The sequence below is a fragment of the Manacus candei genome, unplaced genomic scaffold (genome assembly GCF_025592945.1).
Source record: "Manacus candei isolate 608988 ecotype Guabito, Panama unplaced genomic scaffold, ASM2559294v1 h1tg000002l, whole genome shotgun sequence".
Lineage (NCBI taxonomy): Eukaryota > Metazoa > Chordata > Aves > Passeriformes > Pipridae > Manacus > Manacus candei.
Genome location: NW_026138050.1, coordinates 17,042,678 through 17,070,652, shown reverse-complemented (window position 1 = coordinate 17,070,652; position 27,975 = coordinate 17,042,678). Strand labels below are relative to the sequence as shown.

At 44.2% G+C, this 27,975-nt stretch overlaps 1 protein-coding gene, 1 long non-coding RNA gene and 1 pseudogene across 3 annotated transcripts in view; 2 read left to right on the top strand and 1 right to left on the bottom strand.

Annotated features, from left to right (window-relative positions):
• Positions 1 to 27,975, top strand: part of LOC127462093 (uncharacterized) — a 256,860-nt gene that overhangs the window by 155,143 nt on the left and 73,742 nt on the right. The gene's annotated exons all lie outside the window — the stretch shown is intronic.
• LOC127463966 (uncharacterized) lies at positions 65 to 25,867 on the bottom strand. Its single transcript, XR_007901104.1, has 2 exons — positions 25,528 to 25,867; positions 65 to 502 (listed from the first exon to the last, which is right to left on the bottom strand). It is a non-coding gene; the product is annotated as an uncharacterized LOC127463966 (long non-coding RNA).
• On the top strand, positions 12,892 to 16,676 carry LOC127462814 (NADH-ubiquinone oxidoreductase chain 2-like; annotated as a pseudogene).

Below are 27,975 nucleotides of genomic sequence, written 5' to 3'. Positions count from 1 at the left end.
ACTAAGCTGGAGTGGAAGAATGCTCAGAAGAATCCTAGGAAGAAGAATGCTTCGGATGTAATAAATAAAATTATTCCGTAACGTAAGCCCTTTTGGACTGTAGGGGTATGGTGGCCTTGGAATGTGCTTTCTTGTACAATGTCACGTCATCATTGGAGTATCACTAGGATTATAGAGAGTAGGCCTAGGAGTAAGAGTTGGATAGAGTTGTGGTGAAATCATATGGTTAACCCAGAGGTAGTGAGGAGGGCGACTGCTGCTCCAAAAATGGGTCAAGGGCTTGGGTCTACTATGTGAAATGAGTGGGCTTGGTGTGTCATTAAGGGTTAAATGTTTTCTTGTAAGTAAAGGCTTAGAAGAAGTACAAAGACATACGCTTGGATTATTGCCACGGCCACTTCTAGAATTGTTAAGAGGAGTAGAATTGTTAGAAGGGACACGGTAGGTATAATGGGAAGGAGGACGGTAGTGGCTGTTGAAATGAGTTGGATGAGTAGGTGTCCTGCTGTGAGGTTGGCTGTGAGGCGAACTCCTAAGGCTAAAGGGCGAATGAGAAAGCTTGTTGTTTCAATCATGATGAGGGCAAGAATTAGAGGCGTTGGGGTGCCTTCTGGTTGGAGGTGTCCAAGGGAAGCTGAAGGTTGGTTTCGTAGGCCTGTTAGCAGGGTGGCAAGTCATAGAGGGAAGGCGAGGGCTAGGTTTATTGATAGTTGGGTAGTAGGTGTGAATGTGTAAGGTAGGAGGCCTAATAGGTTAATTGTTAGAAGTATAATTATGAGTGATGATAGGATTAGGGCTCATTTATGGCCTTTTTTGTTTAATGGGGTTATTAGTTGTTTTGTGATTAAATGGAGAAATCAGAGTTGAAGAGTTGAAAGACGATTTGTAACTCATCGATTGCCAGGAGAAGGAAGTAATAGGGTTGGGAATAACAGCGAGATGAGGATAAGGGGGATTCCGAGGAGGGTTGGGCTTATGAATTGATCAAAGAAGCTTAGGTTCATGGTCAGTTTCAGGAATGGGTTTTTATAGTGGGTAGTGTTTTGTTGGAGGGTGAGTTAGTTGGGGTAAATAGTAAGAGTTTAGGTTGAAGGATAAGAGAAAAAGTGAATCATGAAGTTAGTATGATAAAAAGTCAAGGTGCGGGGTTTAGTTGGGGCATGTCATTAAGGAGGGTGAATAATCCTCTTTCTCTAGCTTAAAAGGCTAGTGCTGGTTCATAGCTTCTTAATGATTAGGATGTTAGAAGTGAAGATCAGTTTTCGAAGTGTTAGAGGGGCTGATTCTACTCCGATAGGTATGAAGCTGTGGTTGGCTCCACAGATTTCTGAGCACTGACCGTAGAAGATTCCAGGATGGGTTGTGATAAAGGAAGTTTGGTTCAGTCGTCCTGGAATTGCATCGGTTTTTACACCAAGGCTAGGAACAGCTCAGGAGTGCAGAACATCATCAGCTGTAACAATAATTCGAATCGGGGATTCTATTGGAATGACGATGCGGTTATCAACTTCTAGGAGGCGGAAATGACCGAGTGGTAGATCCATAGTTGGTAGTATGTAAGAGTCAAAAGATAAATCTTTAAAGTCTGTATATTCGTAGGATCAGTATCATTGGGGGCCAATAGCTTTGAGGGTGAGGTCAGGCTCATCGATTTCGTCTATCATGTAGAGGATTTGAAGGGATGGGAGGGCTAGTATAATTAGGACAATGGCAGGTAAGATTGTTCAGACTAGTTCTACTTCTTGTGCGTCGGCGGTGTTGGAGGATAGTTTTTCTATAAGTATAAGAGCTAGTAAATACAGGACTAGGCTACAAATGGCTAGTGCGACTATTAGGGCGTGGTCGTGAAATTCAATAAGTTTTTCTATAATAGGGGATGAAGCGTCTTGAAAACCAAATTGAGAGTGGTTGGCCATGGAGTTGGGATGGGATGTACTGGGTTTTCACCTGTGATTTAGTCTTGACAAGACTATGTAATGATTTTACTAACAACCCATAAGAAAGAAGCATGAGTGGTTTGATGCGGTTGGCTTGAAACCAGCTTATGAGGGTTCGATTCCTTCCTTTCTTGTACGTGGACAAAAGCTGGTTCTTCAAAGGTATGGTAGGGAGGAGGGCAGCCGTGAATTCATTCAATGTTTGTGGAGGTAAGTTCTGGTTGCACTACTTTCCGTTTGGATGCGAAGGTTTCTCAGATAATGAACATTAGTATAATTCCAGCTACTATGGAGATGAGGGAGCCGATGGAGGATAGGGTGTTTCATAGGGTATAAGCATCTGGGTAGTCTGAGTATCGTCGTGGCATACCAGCTAGGCCTAGGAAATGTTGTGGGAAGAATGTTAGGTTGACCCCAAAGAATATTACTCCAAAGTGGGCTTTAGCTCATGTAGAGTGAAGGGTGTAGCCAGTGAACAGTGGGAATCAATGTGTGAAGCCAGCTAAAATGGCGAATACTGCCCCCATAGATAATACATAGTGGAAATGTGCAACTACGTAGTAGGTGTCGTGCAGGGCGATGTCTAGGGAGGAGTTGGCAAGAACGATGCCTGTTAGTCCACCAATGGTGAAGAGGAAAATAAAGCCTAGGGCTCATAGTATGGGCGGGTCTCATTTGATTGTTCCACCGTGTAGGGTTGCTAGTCAGCTGAAGACTTTAATGCCAGTGGGGATTGCAATAATTATGGTGGCGGATGTGAAGTAAGCTCGGGTATCTACGTCCATTCCAACTGTAAATATGTGGTGAGCTCATACGATAAAGCCCAAGAAACCAATGGATAATATGGCTCAGACTATGCCTATGTAGCCAAAGGGTTCTTTTTTACCGGCGTAGTAGGCTACAACATGGGAAATAATTCCGAATCCTGGTAGGATAAGGATGTAGACTTCTGGATGGCCAAAAAACCAGAATAAGTGTTGATATAAAATTGGGTCTCCACCTCCTGCGGGGTCAAAGAATGTAGTGTTTAGGTTTCGATCTGTTAGAAGCATTGTAATGCCAGCAGCGAGGACTGGTAGGGAGAGGAGAAGTAGAACTGCAGTAATTAGGACGGATCAAACGAATAGAGGGGTTTGGTATTGTGAGAGAGCAGGTGGTTTTATATTGATTACTGTGGTGATAAAGTTGATTGCCCCAAGGATGGATGAGACACCTGCCAGGTGAAGGGAGAAGATGGCAAGGTCTACTGATGCACCGGCGTGGGCTAGATTTCCGGCTAGGGGTGGGTATACTGTTCATCCTGTTCCGGCCCCGGTTTCTACTGTAGAAGATGCTAGAAGAAGTAGGAAGGATGGAGGAAGTAATCAGAAGCTCATGTTATTTATTCGTGGAAATGCTATGTCGGGGGCACCAATTATTAATGGTACTAATCAGTTACCAAACCCTCCGATTATAATAGGCATTACTATAAAGAAAATTATAACGAAGGCATGTGCGGTGACGATTACATTGTAAATTTGGTCATCACCTAAAAGGGTGCCTGGCTGTCCTAGTTCTGCTCGAATGAGGAGACTAAGGGCTGTGCCGATTATACCAGCTCATGCGCCAAAAATAAGGTAAAGTGTGCCGATATCTTTGTGGTTAGTGGAAAATAGTCAACGGTTGATGAAAGTCATAGGTAAGATGGTTGAGTGTAGAAGCGTTAGGCTGTAGTCCTTTTTACAGAGGTTTGATTCCTCTTCTTATCGATTCTGTAGTGAAGTTCATGTTGAGTTGCAAGCTCATTGATGTGCATTAAACATGCACTGGGATCTAGTAGACAGAAGCCTGTTGGTTGGGGCATTTAGCTGTTAACTAAAATTTTATGGGATCAAAGCCCATCTGTCTAGGGGGAGGTTCTAGCTTAATTAAAGCATCTGAGTTGCATTCAGGAGATGCAGGTTAGTATCCTGTGTACCTTAACAGAAACTAAGAGGGATTAGCCCTTGTTTAAGGCTTTGAAGGCCTTCGGTTTAAATAACCTAAGTTTCTAAGGGATTGCGAGTACTATGGGAGATAGTGGTAGGAGTATAATTGATAAGGAGGTAAAGGTTGTGGTTAGGGTGTTAGTTGGTTTGTTAGTTTGTCATTGTTTTATGTAGTTAGTGAAGTTTGGGGGTAGTGTGATGGTTGCACAGTAGGCCAGTCGTAGGTAGAAGAAAAGTCCAAGTAAAGAGAGTAGGGTAATAGCTGTGGCTACTACTGTTAGTTCTTGTTTTGTGAGCTCTTGAATAATTAACCATTTGGGTAGGAATCCCGCTAGGGGAGGAAGACCTGCAAGGGAGAGGAGAGTGAGCATAAGGATTGTGGTTAGTGATGGAATTTTGGTTCATGTGGATATAACAGTGGATAGTTTTAGGGTATTGGTTGTGTTAAGGATGAAGAAGATGGCGGAAGTTGTTACAGTATATAGATAGAATGTAATTAAAGTCAGATTGGGGTTATAGTTGAGAATAATAGTTATTCATCCTAGGTGTGCGATAGATGAGAAATAAAAAGATTTTCTCTCTACCTCCTGGTCACTTCATGGGAAGCAGGGTTTCACCACACAGAGAAGCCGCTCAGAAGGCATGTATTGTAAAAAAATGGATTTTCTCCCTTTCCTGTTCCTTTCCTGAGTTCTTGTAGCTGAGCTGATGCCATATATTCTGCAATGTCCCTTTGGTCCATTTGGCTCAACTGACCTGTCTGTATCGCCTCCCATGATCTTGCCCCCGATTCAGGGGACGAAGATGACAATGCAGATGCTGCACCAGCCCTGCTCAGCAGTTGCCAAAGCACTGGTGTGATTAACCCCTTTGTAACTCCCAATGCAAAGCACAGCACTGTGACGCCTGCAGTGAGAAAATGAACTCCAGCTCAGACAGACCCAACACATGTGGGATTCTGAAATGTCTCAGGGTTCCTTTGGTTCCACGATGCCCCTCTCACACCTGGCAGTAGAAAAATAAATCAAAAAATTGAGAAGAAATCATCTTAAAGTCATGCTAAGCCTGTCTTCTACAGTCCAGAATCTATATATGTGTGACTGCAGATACTTGGGATGAGGGTAGATGCTCAGAGGAATTCATGGGTTTGATCTAGGAAACCTGTCCCAAAGTTTTCACTGCCTTTTCCTCCTTGGATATTTCCTGATGCCCGGAGGAAGCTCATGTCCAACAGCAGCAGGTGACCCTTGTATAACAAGGAATGAATGATGCTCCTCGTGCGGTGGTGAGACAAAGAGAAGTTTATTCAAAATTCCCACTCTTAAATCCCTGCGTACCATGTGACTTCTTCAGCCAATAGAGTTATATGTGACTGCGCATGTCCCCTCGGGCCCATCGCCCTGGCACATCCCCTGTGCATCCAGACACGCCTCCCACATATCCCCTCTCTCTAATATCTTAAAGAAGTCACAAAAAGCAGTGCAAAAAACAGTGCAAACAACCAGAACATTGTAAACTACCAAACTTCGCAGCGACCCAGCGCATTGCTTCGCTTAGCTTCTTAACTCTAATATAAACCTTTTAAAACCTTATATTCCTTTAGGGTAGTGCAACTTGGATAATTATTTTATTAACTTGGGGCCTTTAGCCCAACTGTGTGTAAACTATAACTTTTATTAATCTGAGGGTTTTTTAATAACTGGGGATTTCAAACTTTATTCAAGAAACAGGGTAAGCATATCAAAACTCAATTCTTTCAAGGTGACCTTGTGGTGTAGGTAATGTGGTCTTGTGAGGTATTCTGTGTTTTTATGTTTTCCAGTCACACAACTCTCTTATTCATTCACTCAGCTCACACACGACGGCCGTCATCATTCACGCATACACATACACACACCAATATTTGCAGTTTGCTTGTCACCACATTGGTCATTAATATAAACTGAAACATAACATAACTGTTTTTAAACTCCTGAGTTATCTGGTTCCTGCAGCTGTGATTGTGTATCCAAATAGGGCTTTACACACCTGGAGGGAATCCACTTCAGTTCTTTTCCTGTTGCCGCACAAGCGTAACCTCTCCCCCAAGTCAGAAGATCTAAAGGTCCTGTCCATTGTCCTGAGATCAAATCTTTTACCATGACTAATGGTCTGGGAGAGGTAAACGCCTGAGATTTGTGCTGCTTCTCATATCTGCTTCTTTCAGCACTGTCACAATTTAAAAAATTGATAACATATGTGGCTTTCCACAAACGTTCTTGCGGACTGTATAGCTTCTCCCCCCCTCTTTGTTTTATTAGCATCTCTTTCAGTGTGCGGTGTGCCCTTTCTACAATTGCTTGTCCCGTAGGTGAGTGTGGAATTCCTGTAATATGTGAAATTCCCCATTCTGATAGGAAATTCCTTACCTTTTCAGAGACGTATGCTGGTCCGTTATCGGTCTTAATCTGTTGTGGAGTGCCAAGGGTAGCAAAACAGCTTAGCCAGTGTCTTATTACATCCTTGGTTTTCTCACCTGTGTGTGCTGTGGCAGTGATGTACTGTGAATGTGTGTCTACAGTTACATGTACATATTTCAAGGGGCCAAATTCTGGGATGTGTGTAACATCTGTTTGCCATATCTGATTGGATATTAACCCTCTGGGGTTAACACCTTCCTGAGATGGCATGGGGGTAATTTTTTGACAGTCTGGACAAGTCAATATGATATCTCGGGCCTGATTGATAGTAATTTTGAATTGTCTCTTTAGAGAGCGTGCATTCTGGTGGAAAAATGAATGGGACAATTTTGCTTGCTCAAGGGTCCTAGGTACTGTGTTGAACATTGCTGCTTTGTCAGCTTCTCGGTTCCCTTCAGCTATTGGCCCTGGCATGTCAGTGTGAGACCTGATGTGCATTATATAAAAATCAAACCTTATGTGATTGACAAGGAACCAAATACAACGCATTTCAAACAACAAATGAGGGTTAGAAACATCCCGAAGAAATGAACATTCTAGACGTGAAACTAGCCCTGCAGCATAACAAGAATCAGTGACAATATTAACAGGTTGTTCAGAAAACTTTTCCAAGGCAATACAAATGGCAGCCAGTTCCAGAACCTGCACAGAGCATTGGTTCATGGTCTGTACTTTTTGTTCCCATTGTCCGGTATCAGGATTTATCCAAGTCACTGCAGCTTTCTGTGATCGCCCAGATGCATCTGTAAAAACTGTGAGGCCTTTTACTGGCTCACTTCTGCATCTAGTCGTGGTTCTTAAAGGCAAATTACCGATTTCTGCCCAAAGTTTGTGCTTAGGGAGATTAACTGAAATGTTACCATCAAAACCTGCTAAGGTAGCTTGGAACTCGGTGTCCTCAGCTAGCATCCAAGCTAAATTGTCCTTCGTGGCTGGAATGTAATGACAGCTGGATCCCTTCCATCTAGTTCCTGTAATCGAACTCTGCCTTTAATAACAAGCTTAGCAAAGATTTCATTAATTGTCCATACAGTTTTAGGTGGGGTGTGGGGCAGAAATAGCCATTCTAGAACCAGCAGTGGGTCCTTTTCAGTCTGGTCCCACTGGAATAAGACTGCAAATGGCTGGTACCTGCTGGGAATTAAGGCCAGGCAGATTTGCAGTTCAGGATCTCTCCTTCTGCTCTGCCTAGATTCGATCACCTTGGCACAGATGTCTAACGCCTGTTTGGCCTCTGCTGTCAGAGCCCTATTAGACGTCAGATCAGAGTCCCCCTTTAGTAACACAAAGAGAGGGTGTAGCTCCTCTGTGGTTAAGCCTAGAACAGGTCTTAACCAATTAATAGCTCCCAGGAGTTTTTGCAACTCATGTAAGGTTAAAGTGTCTTTTACCTCGAGCTGCAGCGGCTGTGGGGAAATCTGTTGTTGCGTGACTCTCCATCCAAGATAGCTCCAGGGCTGCGATCGCTGGATTTTCTCTTCTGCAACCTGTAAGCCTGCTTCTTGGACAGCATCAGTTAAAGCAGTAACAACAATTTGCAGTTCATTTTCTGTGGTCATGCTTATTAAAATATCATCCATGTATTGGTAGATTATTGCAGAGGGAAAACGTTTTCTGACGGGTTGAATAGCATTTGCAACTACTGTTTGGCATATGGTTGGACTGTTCTTCATCCCCTGAGGGAGAACAACCCAGTGATACCTTTGCATAGGCTGTGAGTTGTTTAATGCTGGAATAGAAAATGCAAACCTTGGGGCATCCTCGGGGTGCAGGAATATGGTGAAAAAGCAGTCCTTTAAATCAATTATTGTCAGAGGCCAGTTCGCTGGGAGCATAGCAGGTGAGGGTAATCCTGGTTGCAATGCCCCCATAGACTCAATGACTGCGTTTACTACTCTGAGATCCTGAATCATCCTCCATTTGCCAGTTTTTTTGGGAATGCAAAATACAGGAGTGTTCCAGGGACTATTTGTTGGCACAATGTGTCCTGCTTCCAATTGTTCCTCTACAAACATCTTTAAATGTTCAAGCCTTTCTTTTTCATGGGCCATTGGTCTACCCAGACCGGCTGGTCACTTTTCCAGACCAGCTTAATCGGTGCTTGGGACGGCTGACCAATGGCCCCTATTGAAAAACCTGGTTGCTTGCAGGAGGAATTTGCATTACTGTGCCAAACTGTGAAAGTATATCACGTCCCCACAGAGAGCAAGGGATCGGGGCTATGAATGGAGCTACCTTTGCTACTTGCCCCTCTGGTCCCAAGACAGTGAGTACTTGAGCACTCTGTCTGGGTCTTTGTGTGCCTCCCACCCCTTGAATGGTTGCAGCTGGGCAAACAGTAGGCCAGTCAAGTGGCCATTCGGAGTCCTTTATGATGGAAACATCGGTTCCCGAATCCAAAAGGCCTGTAAATCGGTGCCCATTAACCTGGCACGCTGTGCTGCTGTGATGGCTGCTGCCCAGTAAACTTGTGGTTGTCCCGTGCTGCCAAAGGCCCCTGAACCCCGCTCTCTCCCCCCCTCCCCTGCAGGCAACGTACTGTAGAAGGGGATTAACTGAGCAAGCTTCTGTCCTTTCGGGATGAAGCACGGGGGTGAAGGGGTCCATGCCATTATCAGAATCTCGCTATGAGAATCCGAGTCTATTACACCTGGCAGCACAAACAAACCCATTCTGGCGGTAGAGGACCTTCCAATCAGCAGTGCATGTACCCCTGGATTAAGGGGACCCCAATGTCCAGTCGGGATTAGCACCACCTCAGTGGAAGTTATGAGGACTGTGTCCCTGTTGGATAAGTCCAGCCCAGCGCTGGCTGATGTGGCGGGGCACAGATCGCTGGCTGGGGTGCAGGGGTACAGAGCGCTGGCTGAGCTGGGGGGGCACAAATCGCCAGCCTGTTCCCCTGTGTCGCATGTGATTGCTGTACCGGGGCGTGCGACAGCGCCCCTCGCCTCCAGTTTTTTGGCATCCTCCTTGCTTTGGGTTGCTTTCGAGGTGCCAATGCTAGAGGTTTCTGAGGGCAGTCCCTTTGGAAATGGTCAGGGGCCCCACAAATGAAACAACCATCTTTGGGTCTGGCCCCCTGCTGTGTCCTTAACTGAGTACTCAGTGCTACTGCTAGCAAATCTGATTGATGTGTTAAAGAATCCACCTCTTGGCAGGCACGAACTAATTCTGAGATACTGCAAGTTTCCCTCTTAGGAAGGGTTTGCAGAACTCTTTTACAATCCACATTAGCATTTTCGAAAGCCAGTCTTCTACTAAGGATTTCCCTGGCTTCCTCATTTTCAATCTGCCTATCCAGAGCAGATTGCAGCCGATCTAGGAATTTTGTGTAAGGTTCTGTTGGGCCCTGTATTATTTTGGTAAATGACAAGTTTGCATCTCTGTCTGATGTAGGTAATTTTCTTATTGCCCGCATGGCATGTTTTGCTATTACCTCGTATACCTCTCTATTGTAACCGGTTTGAGCATCTATGGAATGATAGTTCCCATCCCCTGTGAGTTGGTGTGCTGATACCCCTGCTTGTGGGTCATTAGCGTAAGCAGAACAGATTTCTCTAAAATCGTTCAGCCATACATTGTATTGTGTGTTAGAAAGGCTTATTTGTAACAAGGTTCTCCAGTCATGAGGCATGAAGATGTATGTGGAACTTAGTGACTCTAAAAATGCAAGCGTGTTAGGGGATGATACACCAGTTTCTCTCATTAACTGTCTTAGTTCTTTGGTTAGTTCATGTGGTAATGGTTGGAACCTGCGGCTTTGACGTGGACCGATAATTACTGGACATGCTTGTATAACTTGTAAGTCCCCAGTACGCAATGCCTCTTCTCTGCATAAAGCCCAGCTATCAATTGTACCTTCTCGGTATGTTGCTTCATCCCTTGCCGGCGGAGCTATCCAGAAATCCCCCTCCTCCTCCCCCCATTCCTCCCATTCCCCCCCCCTGCAGCTCCGGCGAAAGCGGCTGTCTGTGGGTGGGTGGTGGTGGTGGTTGGGGAGTACGGCGCGGGGGCGGGGAAGGACGGGTCAGTGTCCGAACCGCGTGGCAGGCGAGATGGTGGTGCCCGCTCCTGGGCGCGTACTCGGCGTTCATGCGCGGGATGGGTTGGCGAGTAAGCTGGGCTAGCCCCCCCACTCCCGTCACGGGACCCCCTGCTGCTGTCCCACTGACTGGAACCTCGCATCTGGGGCCCCGCTCCCTCCCGCCGGTCCGTGTCCCTTGGGCTCCCGGTTCCCTTCCCCGGAGTTGAATTGTGAACGGCTCCACCCCCTCCCCCCGCGGAGCTTTGTGAGTTCAAACTGCGGCGCGTAAAAGTGGGGCTGCTGCTTGCAGCCTGAGTGCGGGTGTATGTGTTCGTCGTTCTTTGGTGGGATCTGCTTAATGCAGTCATTATAGCTTGCCAGGCTGGGTAAGCATTGTTTGCTTGGGAATCCCCTCTCTGAGCCTTGAGTTTGATAAGATTGCCTATTTTGTCCCATATGTGAATGTTGAGGGCTTCAACCAGAGGTAGTTCTGGTACGACTGCTTTAATGAGCCGCACCAGCTCTGATAATTCAACCCTTGTAACCTGAACATAGTAAGGATTCAGCAGAGCAGCCAGTGCTTCTGTGTCCCGTGATACTTCGGTAGGGAAAAAATTTCCCATGTTACCTTTGTGTCTCGGCGCTGCTGGGGTGCGCTGCTGAAGAGGGTCTGTCGGTTTGTTGATTTGTGTTGGCTCACTGTCGGTTGGGCTGTGGCGTCCCGTCGGCGGCGGCTGATGTCCCGGTCGGTGCAGGCGGCAAGCGGCAAGCGGCGGCGGCAGGCACGGGCAGCTGTAGCGACGGACGCGGGGGTTGGTTGTAGAGGCGGCGGCTTGGGGCTGCAGGGATCGGCGTGTGCGGGTTGCAAAGCGGCGAACGAAGCGGCGGCGCTGGCGGCGGCGTCTCAGTCACGTGGCGGCGGCTCGGCGTGGTCCCGGCTCCGTCTCCGCTGAGCGCGGCGTTCGCAGCGGCAGCAGCGGCGGCTCCAGGGGTTCCCGCGGTTCACTGGGCGGCGCGGGGGTCGGGGGCGCGCTGTGTCGGAAGGCGCGGCGCGGCGCCTCGGTGAAGCCCGCGCGGTCTGAATACGGTGCAGGGGCTTTTTGCTGGCAGTGCTTTTTAAGCACGCCGCAGGGTCAGTCAGCAGCGGTGAGCAGGCGGGGAGCCACGGCCAGTTTCTGCTGGACAGAAAACTGGAGAGGGGGCTCCGCGGGGGTCAGCGGTGGCTGGGGTTACTAGGACGCGGCAGCGGCAAGCCGCTTCTTGCACATGGTCCACACAGTCGGTAGCGAAGAGTCGCTTTACCAGATGACCGACACTCAGGGGACTAACAGGCGATCTTAAGGTGCTCCGCGGCTCGTTCTCCGAGCTGCAGGCAGGCTTTCGCCCAGGGAGCAGTCTTAGACGTGCGGGGTGTGTCCCAGTCAATCACCGCTTTCGATGTTGCTTTGACCCTCTCCACTCTCTCCAGTGGCTGCTTTGACCTCTCGGTTTCTTCCTTAACTCTTTCTTCTCTTCTTCCGTGCACTATCAGAGTTACAGTCTGGAATAAATCGCCGTGTGCTACGTCTGCGTCTTCTTAGTTTAGGCAAGGTTATGCTGCGAGGATGAAAAAAGGTTAATCGTCCAAAGGTACAAGGGCCTCCTACAACCTTTCCCGGAATACCTTTCCATGCTCTTTGTCCACAAATGAGAAACAGATCATTTGGGAGACCTATTGCATCAGATCCAGGAATAAATTGTTTTTGCAGAGTCTCATTGCACCAAGCTGATGTGTTCTGGTAAATATCTCTAAGAAAAACTGTCAACTCCTGGATACGTGCAGTTTGCTAACACGGTCTCATTATATAGAGTTCCCCACCAGTAGTTATCAATGGGTATTCCAACCAGACAGGTGCGAAAAGGACTCGTGGGAGTTACCATGGACACACATATCACGTCCATCTTCGTCACGTTGGCCAGGGTGGTCCACACATTGACATCTAAAACAGAAGTCAGCAAAGAAGCAAAGTATAGCTGATATCTTTCTGGAAGGTACAGTTGGGTCTGGAAAAGGCCCTGCTGCTCTGCACCCTCAGGGGAGAAACCAGCTCCTGGGGGCTGTTGGATTCCATCCCACCGCGTGGTCCATGGTTGGACCATGACACTGGTGAATGACTCGAACAGTGTATTGATGAAGTGTCATTTCTAAAAATGTAAACAACATAACAACTGAGTAACAGTGAAAATACAGACAATAATATAATCATGTCCATCCCCAGTGAGGAGATCTAAGTGGATTACAGTGGTCATTTACTTGGAGTCAACAGTACTTGAGATAATCTTTTCCCGGTTGGCAGACCTAGTTTCCAAGTTTGGACAGGTGAACAGGTGTGTCCAATCGTATGGGCTCGGACAACGCAATGAATCTCAGGAATTTCTGCAAAATAGAAAGTCTAGTACAACAGAACTTCTCATTTCAGAATTTTATAGTCTGGATTCATCTTTAACTCCTTCCCTTACTAATGAATCCCCAAGCTAAACTAATCTCCACAATAAGCTTACTCCTAGGAACCTCAATCACAATTTCGAGTAACCACTGAATAATAGCATGAGTCGGCTTAGAAATTAACACTTTAGCTATTCTTCCATTAATCTCTAAAAGCCACCATCCACGAGCCATTGAAGCCTCTACTAAATACTTTCTAACTCAAGCAGTCGCATCTACGCTACTTTTACTCTCCAGCATGACCAATGCATGATTCTCTGGCCAATGGGACATCACCCAACTAACCCACCCCATATCATGTATACTACTAACTATTGCAATTTCAATTAAACTAGGCTTAGTCCCATTTCATTTCTGATTTCCAGAAGTTCTTCAAGGCTCAACTATAACAACATGCCTCCTACTAGCCACAGTCACAAAATTTCCACCAACCACACTATTCTACCTAACATCCCCCTCACTCAACCCAACTCTCCTATCTTCGATAGCTATTGCTTCCGCAGTCCTAGGTGGCTGAAAAGGACTTAACCAAACCCAAACTCGCAAAATTTTAGCTTTCTCATCTATCGCACACCTAGGATGAATAACTATTATTCTCAACTATAACCCCAATCTGACTTTAATTACGTTCTATCTATATACTGTAACAACTTCCGCCATCTTCTTCATCCTTAACACAACCAATACCCTAAAACTATCCACTGTTATAGCCACATGAACCAAAATTCCATCACTAACCACAATCCTTATGCTCACTCTCCTCTCCCTTGCAGGTCTTCCTCCCCTAACGGGATTCCTACCCAAATGGTTAATTATTCAAGAGCTCACAAAACAAGAACTAACAGTAGTAGCCACAGCTATTACCCTACTCTCTTTACTTGGACTTTTCTTCTACCTACGACTGGCCTACTGTGCAACCATCACACTACCCCCAAACTTCACTAACTACATAAAACAATGACAAACTAACAAACCAACTAACACCCTAACCACAACCTTTACCTCCTTATCAATTATACTCCTACCACTATCTCCCATAGTACTCGCAATCCCTTAGAAACTTAGGTTATTTAAACCGAAGGCCTTCAAAGCCTTAAACAAGGGCTAATCCCTCTTAGTTTCTGTTAAGGTACACAGGATACTAACCTGCATCTCCTGAATGCAACTCAGATGCTTTAATTAAGCTAGAACCTCCCCCTAGACAGATGGGCTTTGATCCCATAAAATTTTAGTTAACAGCTAAATGCCCCAACCAACAGGCTTCTGTCTACTAGATCCCAGTGCATGTTTAATGCACATCAATGAGCTTGCAACTCAACATGAACTTCACTACAGAATCGATAAGAAGAGGAATCAAACCTCTGTAAAAAGGACTACAGCCTAACGCTTCTACACTCAGCCATCTTACCTATGACTTTCATCAACCGTTGACTATTTTCCACTAACCACAAAGATATCGGCACACTTTACCTTATTTTTGGCGCATGAGCTGGTATAATCGGCACAGCCCTTAGTCTCCTCATTCGAGCAGAACTAGGACAACCAGGCACCCTTTTAGGTGATGACCAAATTTACAATGTAATCGTCACCGCACATGCCTTCGTTATAATTTTCTTTATAGTAATGCCTATTATAATCGGAGGGTTTGGTAACTGATTAGTACCATTAATAATTGGTGCCCCCGACATAGCATTTCCATGAATAAATAACATGAGCTTCTGACTACTTCCTCCATCCTTCCTACTTCTTCTAGCATCTTCTACAGTAGAAGCCGGGGCCGGAACAGGATGAACAGTATACCCACCCCTAGCCGGAAATCTAGCCCACGCCGGTGCATCAGTAGACCTTGCCATCTTCTCCCTTCACCTGGCAGGTGTCTCATCCATCCTTGGGGCAATCAACTTTATCACCACAGTAATCAATATAAAACCACCTGCTCTCTCACAATACCAAACCCCTCTATTCGTTTGATCCGTCCTAATTACTGCAGTTCTACTTCTCCTCTCCCTACCAGTCCTCGCTGCTGGCATTACAATGCTTCTAACAGATCGAAACCTAAACACTACATTCTTTGACCCCGCAGGAGGTGGAGACCCAATTTTATATCAACACTTATTCTGGTTTTTTGGCCATCCAGAAGTCTACATCCTTATCCTACCAGGATTCGGAATTATTTCCCATGTTGTAGCCTACTACGCCGGTAAAAAAGAACCCTTTGGCTACATAGGCATAGTCTGAGCCATATTATCCATTGGTTTCTTGGGCTTTATCGTATGAGCTCACCACATATTTACAGTTGGAATGGACGTAGATACCCGAGCTTACTTCACATCCGCCACCATAATTATTGCAATCCCCACTGGCATTAAAGTCTTCAGCTGACTAGCAACCCTACACGGTGGAACAATCAAATGAGACCCGCCCATACTATGAGCCCTAGGCTTTATTTTCCTCTTCACCATTGGTGGACTAACAGGCATCGTTCTTGCCAACTCCTCCCTAGACATCGCCCTGCACGACACCTACTACGTAGTTGCACATTTCCACTATGTATTATCTATGGGGGCAGTATTCGCCATTTTAGCTGGCTTCACACATTGATTCCCACTGTTCACTGGCTACACCCTTCACTCTACATGAGCTAAAGCCCACTTTGGAGTAATATTCTTTGGGGTCAACCTAACATTCTTCCCACAACATTTCCTAGGCCTAGCTGGTATACCACGACGATACTCAGACTACCCAGATGCTTATACCCTATGAAACACCCTATCCTCCATCGGCTCCCTCATCTCCATAGTAGCTGGAATTATACTAATGTTCATTATCTGAGAAGCCTTCGCATCCAAACGGAAAGTAGTGCAACCAGAACTTACCTCCACAAACATTGAATGAATTCACGGCTGCCCTCCTCCCTACCATACCTTTGAAGAACCAGCTTTTGTCCACGTACAAGAAAGGAAGGAATTGAACCCTCATAAGCTGGTTTCAAGCCAACCGCATCAAACCACTCATGCTTCTTTCTTATGGGTTGTTAGTAAAATCATTACATAGTCTTGTCAAGACTAAATCACAGGTGAAAACCCAGTACATCCCATCCCAACTCCATGGCCAACCACTCTCAATTTGGTTTTCAAGACGCTTCATCCCCTATTATAGAAGAACTTACTGAATTTCACGACCACGCCCTAATAGTCGCACTAGCCATTTGTAGCCTAGTCCTGTATTTACTAGCTCTTATACTTATAGAAAAACTATCCTCCAACACCGTCGACGCACAAGAAGTAGAACTAGTCTGAACAATCTTACCTGCCATTGTCCTAATTATACTAGCCCTCCCATCCCTTCAAATCCTCTACATGATAGACGAAATCGATGAGCCTGACCTCACCCTCAAAGCTATTGGCCCCCAATGATACTGATCCTACGAATATACAGACTTTAAAGATTTATCTTTTGACTCTTACATACTACCAACTATGGATCTACCACTCGGTCATTTCCGCCTCCTAGAAGTTGATAACCGCATCGTCATTCCAATAGAATCCCCGATTCGAATTATTGTTACAGCTGATGACGTTCTCCACTCCTGAGCTGTTCCTAGCCTTGGTGTAAAAACCGATGCAATTCCAGGACGACTGAACCAAACTTCCTTTATCACAACCCGTCCTGGAATCTTCTACGGTCAGTGCTCAGAAATCTGTGGAGCCAACCACAGCTTCATACCTATCGGAGTAGAATCAGCCCCTCTAACACACTTCGAAAACTGATCTTCACTTCTAACATCCTAATCATTAAGAAGCTATGAACCAGCACTAGCCTTTTAAGCTAGAGAAAGAGGATTATTCACCCTCCTTAATGACATGCCCCAACTAAACCCCGCACCTTGACTTTTTATCATACTAACTTCATGATTCACTTTTTCTCTTATCCTTCAACCTAAACTCTTACTATTTACCCCAACTAACTCACCCTCCAACAAAACACTACCCACTATAAAAACCCATTCCTGAAACTGACCATGAACCTAAGCTTCTTTGATCAATTCATAAGCCCAACCCTCCTCGGAATCCCCCTTATCCTCATCTCGCTGTTATTCCCAACCCTATTACTTCCTTCTCCTGGCAATCGATGAGTTACAAATCGTCTTTCAACTCTTCAACTCTGATTTCTCCATTTAATCACAAAACAACGAATAACCCCATTAAACAAAAAAGGCCATAAATGAGCCCTAATCCTATCATCACTCATAATTATACTTCTAACAATTAACCTATTAGGCCTCCTACCTTACACATTCACACCTACTACCCAACTATCAATAAACCTAGCCCTCGCCTTCCCTCTATGACTTGCCACCCTGCTAACAGGCCTACGAAACCAACCTTCAGCTTCCCTTGGACACCTCCTACCAGAAGGCACCCCAACACCTCTAATTCCTGCCCTCATCAGAATTGAAACAACAAGCCTTCTCATTCGCCCTTTAGCCTTAGGAGTTCGCCTCACAGCCAACCTCACAGCAGGACACCTGCTCATCCAACTCATTTCAACAGCCACTACCGTCCTCCTTCCCATTATACCTACCGTGTCCCTTCTAACTAGAACAATTCTACTCCTCTTAACAATTCTAGAAGTGGCCGTGGCAATAATCCAAGCGTATGTCTTTGTATTTCTTCTAAGCCTTTACTACAAGAAAACATTTAACCCTTAATGACACACCAAGCCCACTCATTTCACATAGTAGACCCAAGCCCTTGACCCATTTTTGGAGCAGCAGCCACCCTCCTCACTACCTCTGGGTTAGCCATATGATTTCACCACAACTCTATCCAACTCTTACTCCTAGGCCTACTCTCTATAATCCTAGTGATACTCCAATGAGGACGTGACATCGTACGAGAAAGCACATTCCAAGGCCACCATACCCCTACAGTCCAAAAGGGCTTATGTTACGGAATAATTTTATTTATTACATCCGAAGCATTCTTCTTCCTAGGATTCTTCTGAGCATTCTTCCACTCCAGCTTAGTCCCCACTCCAGAACTCGGAGGACAATGACCTCCTATAGGAATCAAACCTCTCAATCCAATAGAAGTCCCCCTACTAAACACTGCTATCCTCCTAGCCTCAGGAGTCACTGTCACATGAGCACATCACAGCATTACAGAGGGCAATTGGAACCAAGCTACCCAAGCCCTACTTATAACCGTCCTATTAGGATTCTACTTTACAGCACTTCAAGCAATAGAATATTATGAAGCTCCATTCTCAATTGCCGACGGAGTCTATGGATCAACCTTTTTTGTCGCCACAGGATTTCATGGTCTCCACGTAATCATTGGATCCTCCTTCCTCTTGATTTGCCTCCTCCGCCTCGTAAAATTCCACTTCACATCCAACCACCACTTTGGCTTTGAAGCAGCGGCCTGATACTGACATTTTGTTGACATTATCTGACTGTTCCTCTACATAACAATCCATTGATGAGGATCTTGCCCTTCTAGTATATTAATTACAATTGACTTCCAATCTCTAAAATCTGGATCAAAACCAGAGAAAGGCAATTAACATCATCCTCTTTATATTCACAATTTCTCTATCACTATGTATTATCTTAACTTCACTAAACCTTTGATTAACTCAAATAAATCCAGATTCAGAAAAATTATCCCCATACGAATGTGGCTTTGACCCACTGGGCTCTGCCCGCCTCCCATTTTCAATCCGATTCTTCCTTGTCACAATCTTATTCCTCTTGTTCGACCTAGAAATTGCCCTCCTACTGCCCCTCCCATGGGCTACTCAACTCCTCTCCCCCCTCACTACCTTAACATGAACCTCCACAGTCATTCTCCTCCTCGCACTAGGGCTAATTTATGAATGAATTCAAGGGGGCTTAGAATGAGCAGAATAACTTCAGAAAGTTAGTCTAGCAAAGACAGTTGATTTCGGCTCAACAAACCACAGTCCTACCCCGTGACTTTCTCAATGACCTTTCTGCATTTAAGCTTCTACTCTGCCTTCACCCTAAGTAGTCTAGGACTAGCCTTTCACCGAATACACCGAATTTCTGCCCTGCTATGCTTAGAAAGTATACTATCAATATACATTGCCCTCTCCATATGACCTATTCAAACCCAAACAACATCCCCCACCTTAATGCCCATTCTTATGTTAGCATTCTCAACCTGTGAAGCAGGCACCGGTCTAGCAGTCCTAGTAGCTTCCACCCGAACTCACGGATCGGATCATTTACACAATCTAAACCTTCTACAATGTTAAAAATTATTCTCCCCACAGTCATATTACTCCCCATAACCCTCCTATCTCCTCCAAAATTCCTATGACTCAATGTCACCTCGCACAGCCTCTTAATTGCAACCGCTAGCTTACAATGACTTCCTTCAACCTATTACCCTAGCAAAAACCTATCACCATGACTTGGAACTGATCAAATTTCATCCCCCTTATTAGTTCTATCTTGTTGACTTCTACCTCTTATAATCCTGGCAAGCCAAAATCACCTTCAACAAGAACCTCCCACACGAAAATATATTTTTACCATAACCATAATCCTCACCCAACCATTCATTATCTTGGCCTTCTCAGCCTTAGAACTGATATTATTTTATATCGCATTCGAAGCTACCCTAATCCCTACCCTAATTCTAATCACACAATGGGGTAGCCAACCAGAATGTTTAAGTGCTGGAATCTACCTCTTACTTTTATACACTAATTAGTTCTCTTCCCCTATTAGTAGTGATCCTCTATCTTCACACCCAAACAGGAACTATACACATCACTATAATAAAACTTTCACACTCATCTCTTACAAACTCCTGAACAGGCCTCATATCAAGTCTAGCCCTATTGCTCGCTTTCATAGTGAAAGCTCCCCTTTACGGACTACACCTATGACTCCCAAAAGCCCACGTAGAGGCACCAATCGCAGGATCCATACTCCTAGCTGCGCTCCTCCTCAAACTTGGGGGATACGGCATTATGCGTACCTCAATAATTACAAACTCCCTATTAGACTACCTCTACTACCCATTTTTAACCCTAGCCTTATGAGGGGCACTAATGACAAGCTCCATCTGCCTACGCCAAATCGACCTTAAGTCATTAATAGCCTACTCCTCAGTAAGCCACATAGGTCTAGTCATTGCCGCAACAATAATCCAAACCCACTGATCCTTTTCAGGGGCCATAATCCTAATGATTTCACATGGACTCACCTCTTCCATACTATTTTGCCTAGCTAATACAAACTAGGAACGCATACATAGTCGTACTCTCCTTCTAACACGAGGCCTACAACCCCTTTTACCTCTAACAGGAATCTGATGGCTCCTAGCCAACCTAACAAACATAGCCCTTCCTCCTACCACTAACCTGATAGCTGAATTAACTATCATAATTGCACTCTTCAACTGATCCACCTTCACCATTATCCTAACCGGAGCCGCAACTCTACTAACTGCAGCCTATACCCTCTACATACTCCTTATAACCCAACGAGGTCCAACTCCAACCTATATTACAACCACCCAAAATTCAAATACACGAGAACATCTCCTTACAACACTTCATATCCTACCCTCCCTCCTCCTCATCCTAAAACCAGAGCTAATCTCAGGAATTCCCACATGCAAGCATAGTTTTAAACCAAACATTAGACTGTGATCCTAAAAATAGAAGTTAAACTCTTCTTGCCTGCCGAGGGGAGGTTTAACCAACAAGAACTGCTAACTCTTGCATCTGAGCCTAAGACCTCAGCCCCCTTACTTTTAAAGGATAATAGCAATCCACTGGTCTTAGGAGCCATTCATCTTGGTGCAAGTCCAAGGAAAAGTAATGGACTTCCCATTAATCCTCAACACCTCTATATTCTTGACCCTGGCTACCCTCTCTATACCCATCCTACTCCCCCTCCTATCCAAAAAACTACCTAAACTCTCCAACAACCATCATACACACTGTTAAAACTTCCTTCATAGTTAGTTTAATTCCCATAATCCTCTCCATCTACTTAAATATGGAAAATACCACTTTCTATTGAGAATGAAAATTTATTGCGAACTTCAAAATCCCTTTTAGCCTTAAAATAGACCAATACTCCTTAACGTTTTTTCCTATTGCACTATTTGTAACATGATCTATTCTTCAATTTACAACATGATATATAGCCTCAGAACCCCACACCACAAAATTCTCTCTTTACCTTCTAATCTTTCTCATTGCAATACTCATCCTAATCATCGCTAATAACATATTCCTCTTATTTATCGGCTGAGAGGGAGTCAGAATTATATCCTTCCTCCTGATTGGATGGTGACACGGTCGAGTAGAAGCCAACACCGCTGCACTTCAAGCCGTACTTTACAACCGTATTGGGGATATTGGACTAATCCTCTGCATAGCATGACTAGCATCCTCAATAAACACTTGAGAAATTCAACAGCAATCCTCCCCAAACCAAATATCCCTTCTCCCTCTCTTAGGGCTCATCCTAGCCGCCACAGGTAAATCCGCCCAATTTGGCCTGCATCCATGACTCCCAGCAGCTATAGAAGGGCCAACCCCTGTATCTGCCCTACTCCATTCCAGCACAATAGTAGTTGCCGGAATCTTTCTACTTATTCGCACTCACCACATATTATGTAACAACCAAATTGCCCTAACTATGTGCCTTTGTATAGGTGCCCTATCCACCCTATTTGCTGCTACATGCGCTCTTACCCAAAACGACATCAAAAAAATTATTGCTTTCTCTACATCCAGCCAACTAGGACTAATAATAGTCACTATTGGCCTAAATCTACCTCAACTAGCCTTCCTACACATCTCTACGCATGCATTCTTTAAAGCCATACTCTTCCTTTGCTCTGGGTCTATTATTCACAGCCTTAACGGTGAACAAGACATTCGAAAAATAGGAGGATTACAGAAACTACTCCCTACAACTACCTCATGCCTGACAATCGGAAATTTAGCTCTCATAGGAACACCATTTTTAGCAGGGTTTTACTCAAAAGATCTCATTATCCAAAGTCTTAACACCTCCTATCTAAACACCTGAGCACTCCTCCTAACCCTCGTAGCTACAGCTTTTACTACAACTTACAGCCTACCTATAGCCCTACTAGTACAAACTGACTACACCCGGATTCCCTCCATTATTCCCATCAATGAAAACAACCCAGCAGTCACAAACCCAATTACTCGTCTCGCTCTCAGAAGTATTATAGCTGGTCTATTAATTACCTCTTATATCTCCCCTACAAAAACCCCTCCTATAACCATACCACTGGTCACAAAAACCACTGCTATCATTATTACAACATTAGGCATCATTCTGGCATTAGAACTATCAAAACTCACACATACCTTCTCTGTCCCCAAACAAAATATCACTATAAACTTCTCCAGCACTCTAGGATATTTTAACCCCCTTATACACCGCCTCAGCTCTACTAAACTCCTAAACAACGGCCAGAACATTGCATCCCATTTAATCGACCTATCCTGATATAAAAAAATAGGCCCAGAAGGACTAGCGACCCTTCAACTCAAAGTATCCAAAATCTCAACTACTCTACACTCCGGACTAATCAAAACCTATCTAGGATCCTTCGCTCTATCTATCTTAATTATAATCTTATTTACACAGAACTAAGAATTAATGACCCCTAACTTACGAAAACATCACCCCCTTCTAAAAATAATCAACAATTCTTTAATTGACCTCCCAACACCACCAAACATTTCCGCCTGATGAAACTTTGGATCTCTTCTTGGCATCTGTCTAACAATCCAAATCACCACTGGCCTCCTACTAGCAATACATTATACAGCGGATATCACCCTGGCATTCACGTCCGTCGCCCATACATGCCGAAATGTTCAATTCGGCTGACTAATCCGAAACCTCCATGCAAATGGCGCCTCCTTCTTCTTCATATGCATTTACCTACACATTGGACGAGGATTCTACTATGGTTCCTACCTATATAAAGAAACCTGAAACACAGGAGTTATTCTCCTCTTAACTCTAATAGCAACTGCCTTCGTAGGATATGTCCTCCCATGAGGCCAAATATCATTCTGAGGCGCTACAGTAATTACTAACCTATTCTCAGCAATTCCTTACATTGGCCAAACACTTGTAGAATGAGCTTGAGGAGGATTCTCAGTTGACAACCCTACACTTACCCGGTTCTTTGCCCTCCACTTCCTCCTCCCATTCTTAATTGCAGGTCTCACCCTCATCCACTTAACTTTCTTACACGAAACAGGCTCAAACAACCCCTTAGGTATTTATTCAGACTGCGACAAAATCCCATTCCACCCCTATTTCTCAATAAAAGATATTCTAGGCCTTTTGTTCCTCCTCATTCCTCTAATAACACTTGCCATATTCTCACCCAACCTCTTAGGAGATCCAGAAAATTTTACACCTGCAAACCCATTAGTAACACCTCCCCACATTAAACCTGAGTGGTACTTCCTATTTGCATATGCCATCCTACGATCAATCCCCAACAAATTAGGAGGAGTCCTAGCCCTAGCCGCCTCCGTCTTAATTCTATTTCTAGCCCCATTCCTCCACATATCAAAGCAACGAACTATAACCTTCCGACCTCTCTCCCAACTTCTATTCTGAATCCTAGTAACAAATTTTTTAATCCTTACATGAATCGGTAGCCAACCAGTCGAACATCCATTTATTATCATCGGACAACTCGCCTCAACTACCTACTTCACAATCATTCTCATCTTATTCCCCATTACTAGTCTCCTAGAAAATAAGATACTCAACCTCTAACCACTCTAATAGTTTATAAAAAACGTTGGTCTTGTAAACCAAAGACTGAAGGCCGCCCCTTCTTAGAGTTTTCCAAAAAATATCCAAGCACCCCCCAACTTTCCAATCAACACGTACATCAAGGGGAGGGCCCCCCCTCCCCCCATACCCTACGGTATGTATTACTTTGCATAGCATCCTCCACCACATTAGACATAACATGCATGTAGGAAAATCTGACATACTATTATTGCAAAAACCATCCAAATTTCCATACTATCTCCCATACAATCCAAAACTTGTCATTCACAGATCTAGGCACATTCCCACACAAGGACATAACATGTCATGTTCTAGGAATAATCCCGCCAAACGAACTAAAACCTAAGGCTGCTAATTTTCGCATAAAATCCTTCTCAATACAAGGAACGTCACAGAACCTAAAATCCATGGTCCATGGACCACTCACCACTTAACCTTGCTCTATGTACCAACCAAGAAGTGCTGGGTTATTTATTAGTCGTACTCCTCACGAGAAACCAGCAACCCGGCGCTAGTAATGTTTATCATGTCCAGCTTCAGGTGTATTCTTTCCCTTTCCACCAATAACCCACTCTCATAACTTGCTCTTTGTCGCCTCTGGTTCCTCGGTCAGGGCCATAACTTGCTTAATTTTCCTAAACTTGCACTCCGTTACTAATGGTTGGGGATGTTCGGCCAACCTGGACCTCGTGATCGCGGCATTTTCTCTCTTCTAAACTTCTGGGGTTTTTTTTTGGGGTAGATCTCAATAAGCCCTTCAGAGTGCTCCGCCAGGGGGCTCCCACATATGGTTGACATGTACCCCTTATGGTCGGCGAGCGTGAAAATTAATGATATGGTTTCAAGTGTTATTCGGTCTCATACTGTTGCACTGATGCACTGTCACGTGCTGTTGGCTTGGTTTTTCCATTACGTCTCTCATCAAGTTGCAATTTAATTAATATACGCCAGACATATTTTTTGTCGTCAATTTCACAAAAAATGACAAAAATTTTGTCATTTTTTGCAATGATCTAGGGACTTTCCCTCTATTCATCATTAATTTTTGTTTTTAAATTTTTTAACAAAAATTTCAAATTTTACAAACTTTCCATTCCCCTAATTTTCCAATTCAGACATTTGCATCATCAATTTGTTAAATTTTTTTAACACACTTTAATCTACCCCATCATTTCCTTTCGTCATTCATTTGTTCATTTGTTTGTTTACACTTTAATCTACCCCATCATTTCCTTTCATCATTCATTTGTTCATTTGTTTGTTTACACTTTAATCTACCCCATCATTTCCTTTCACCCTCTTACCTCCCCAATTAATCGCCCCCACTACTCTAACTAATATTCCACCCACATACACCTTTAACAGTTGGTCCCAAACTTTTTTCCAACCCTTCAGAAAAAAAGGAATCAAACCTTTATCACCAACTCCCAAAGCTGGCATTTTCATTAAACTATTCTCTGAACCACATCTCCTTAAACCGCCCAAATTGCCCCAAGAGACAACCCTCGTACAAGTTCTAGCACAACAAACAACATCAGCAACAGACCGAGCCCGCAATTAAAAATTGTCCCACCCCCAAGAATAAAACATAGCCGCTCCCTCAAAATCCAACAGAATAGATAAAACATCCCCACTATCCACCGTGTTTATCCCCAACCACTCTAACTCAGATAGCCCTATAATAAACACCCCACCCCCCAAAACTAAAACTAACCCAGCACCATACCCAACAACCTGCCAGTCCCCTCAGGTCTCAGGAAATGGATCTGCTGCCAATGAAACCGAATACACAAAACCCACTAACATCCCACCTAAATATACCAGAAATAACACTAGTGATACAAAAGACACCCCCAAACTCATTAACCATCCACACCCTACAATAGACGCCAACACTAACCCCACTACTGCATAGTATGGAGAAGGACTGGAAGCAACTGCTAGTCCTCCCAAAATAAAACTAACACTTAAAAATAGTATAAAGTACGTACGTCATAACAATTCCTGCTTGGCCTCTATCCAAGACCTTTGGCCTGAAAAACCATCGTTGTAATTTCAACTACAAGAACATAAAACCTCAACAAACCCGCCCACAACACTACAATCCTGCCCCTTTCTACTCTTCTAACTTCTCAACAACACATTCTTGTTATCCACTAGAACTACTTCTCCAACCACTAAACAAATCCTAAATCAATATCAACTATTACTACAACTAAAACAAGCCCCAATAATAATCACTATGCCTATAACAGTCTTAGTCCTTGTAGCTTACAATAAAGCATAACACTGAAGATGTTAAGACGGCTATTACACATACCCAAGGACAAAAAAGACTTAGTCCTAACCTTACAGTTAGTTCTTGCCAAATATATACATGCAAGTATCCGCATCCCAGTGAAAATGCCCTCAGCACCTTAAAAAGACAGCAGGAGCAGGCATCAGGCACACCACTCCAATTGTAGCCCAAAACGCCTTGCCTAGCCACACCCCCACGGGTTTTCATCAGTAATTAATATTAAGCAATAAGTGTAAACTTGACTTAGTTAAAGCAACTTACCAGGGTTGGTAAATCTTGTGCCAGCCACCGCGGTCACACAAGAAACCCAAATTAACTTTATACGGCGTAAAGAGTGGTTTTTCATTATCACTTCAACTAAGACTGAAATGTAACCAAGCTGTTATAAGCACAAGATGCATCCAATACTCCCATAGAAATGATCTTAGCTTCATGATCAACAAAACTCCACGAAAGCCAGGACACAAACCCCACTATACCTGGCCCTAAATCCCGATGCTTTCACCACTTAAGCATCCACCTGAGAACTACGAGCACAAACGCTTAAAACTCTAAGGACTTGGCGGTGCTCCAAACCCACCTAGAGGAGCCTGTTCTATAACCGATAACCCACGATACACCCAACCATCCCTTGCCAAATCAGCCTATATACCGCCGTCGTCAGCCCACCCCTAAACTGAGGGTTTAACAGTGGGCACAACAGCAACATCCCACTAATAAGACAGGTCAAGGTATAGCTCATGAGATGGTAGAAATGGGCTACATTTTCTAGCATAGAATACCTCACGACAAGGAGTGTGAAATCACCCCTAAAAGGCGGATTTAGCAGTAAAGCAGGATAATAATGCCTCCTTTAAGCTGGCTCTGAAGCACGTACATACCGCCCGTCACCCTCCTCACAAGCTAGGATTAATTTTATTTATAATAAACCCCTAAGCTAGAGATGAGGCAAGTCGTAACAAGGGAAGTGTACCGGAAGGTGCACTTAGTCTACCAAGACGTAGCTATAACTAAAGCATTCAGCTTACACCTGAAAGATATCTGTTCCATATCAGATCGCCTTGAAGCCTAACTCTAGCTCTTCTACCAGATTACATAGAAACTAAGTTAATACTACCCATTAAATCAAAACATTCTCTCACTCAACCTAGTCTAGGCGATAGAAAGGTAAACTCAAGACGCAATAGAGATCATGTACCGTAAGGGAAGAATGAAATAGTAATGACAAACCAAGCAATAAATAGCAAAGACCAACCCTTGTACCTTTTGCATCATGATTTAGCGAGAACTACCCAAGCAAAAAGCCAATTTAAGCTTGCTTCCCCGAAACCCAAGCGAGCTACTTACGAGCAGCTATCTACTGAGCAAACCCATCTCTGTTGCAAAAGAGTGGGAAGACTCGTTAGTAGTGGTGAAAAGCCAATCGAGCTGGGTGATAGCTGGTTGCCTATGAAATGAATCTTAGTTCCCTCTTAATTCACCTCCCAGGACTACACTCAACCCACATGAAGCGAATTAACGGCTATTTAAAGGAGGTACAGCTCCTTTAAAAAAGAATACACTCTCCCCTAGCGGATAAATTTAATTACAGCTTAATTGTGGGCCTTCAAGCAGCCACCATTAAAGAATGCGTCAAAGCTCCTCACCTAAAAAAATCTAAACTTCCTCATGACTCCCTCTTCCCCAATAGGCCAACTTATATTAAATAAGAGAATTTATGCTAAAATAAGTAACTAGGGATCCCCTCTATGGCGCAAGCTTACATTACAACATTATTAACAATTCACAGGATATTTTTTAACCTTAACAAGACCTTATACCCAAAACTCTGTTGACCCACCTATGGAGCGCCCCCAAAGACGATTAAAATCTGTAAAAGGAACTAGACAAATCCAAGGCCCGACTGTTTACCAAAAACATAGCCTTTAGCAAACCAAGTATTAAAGGTG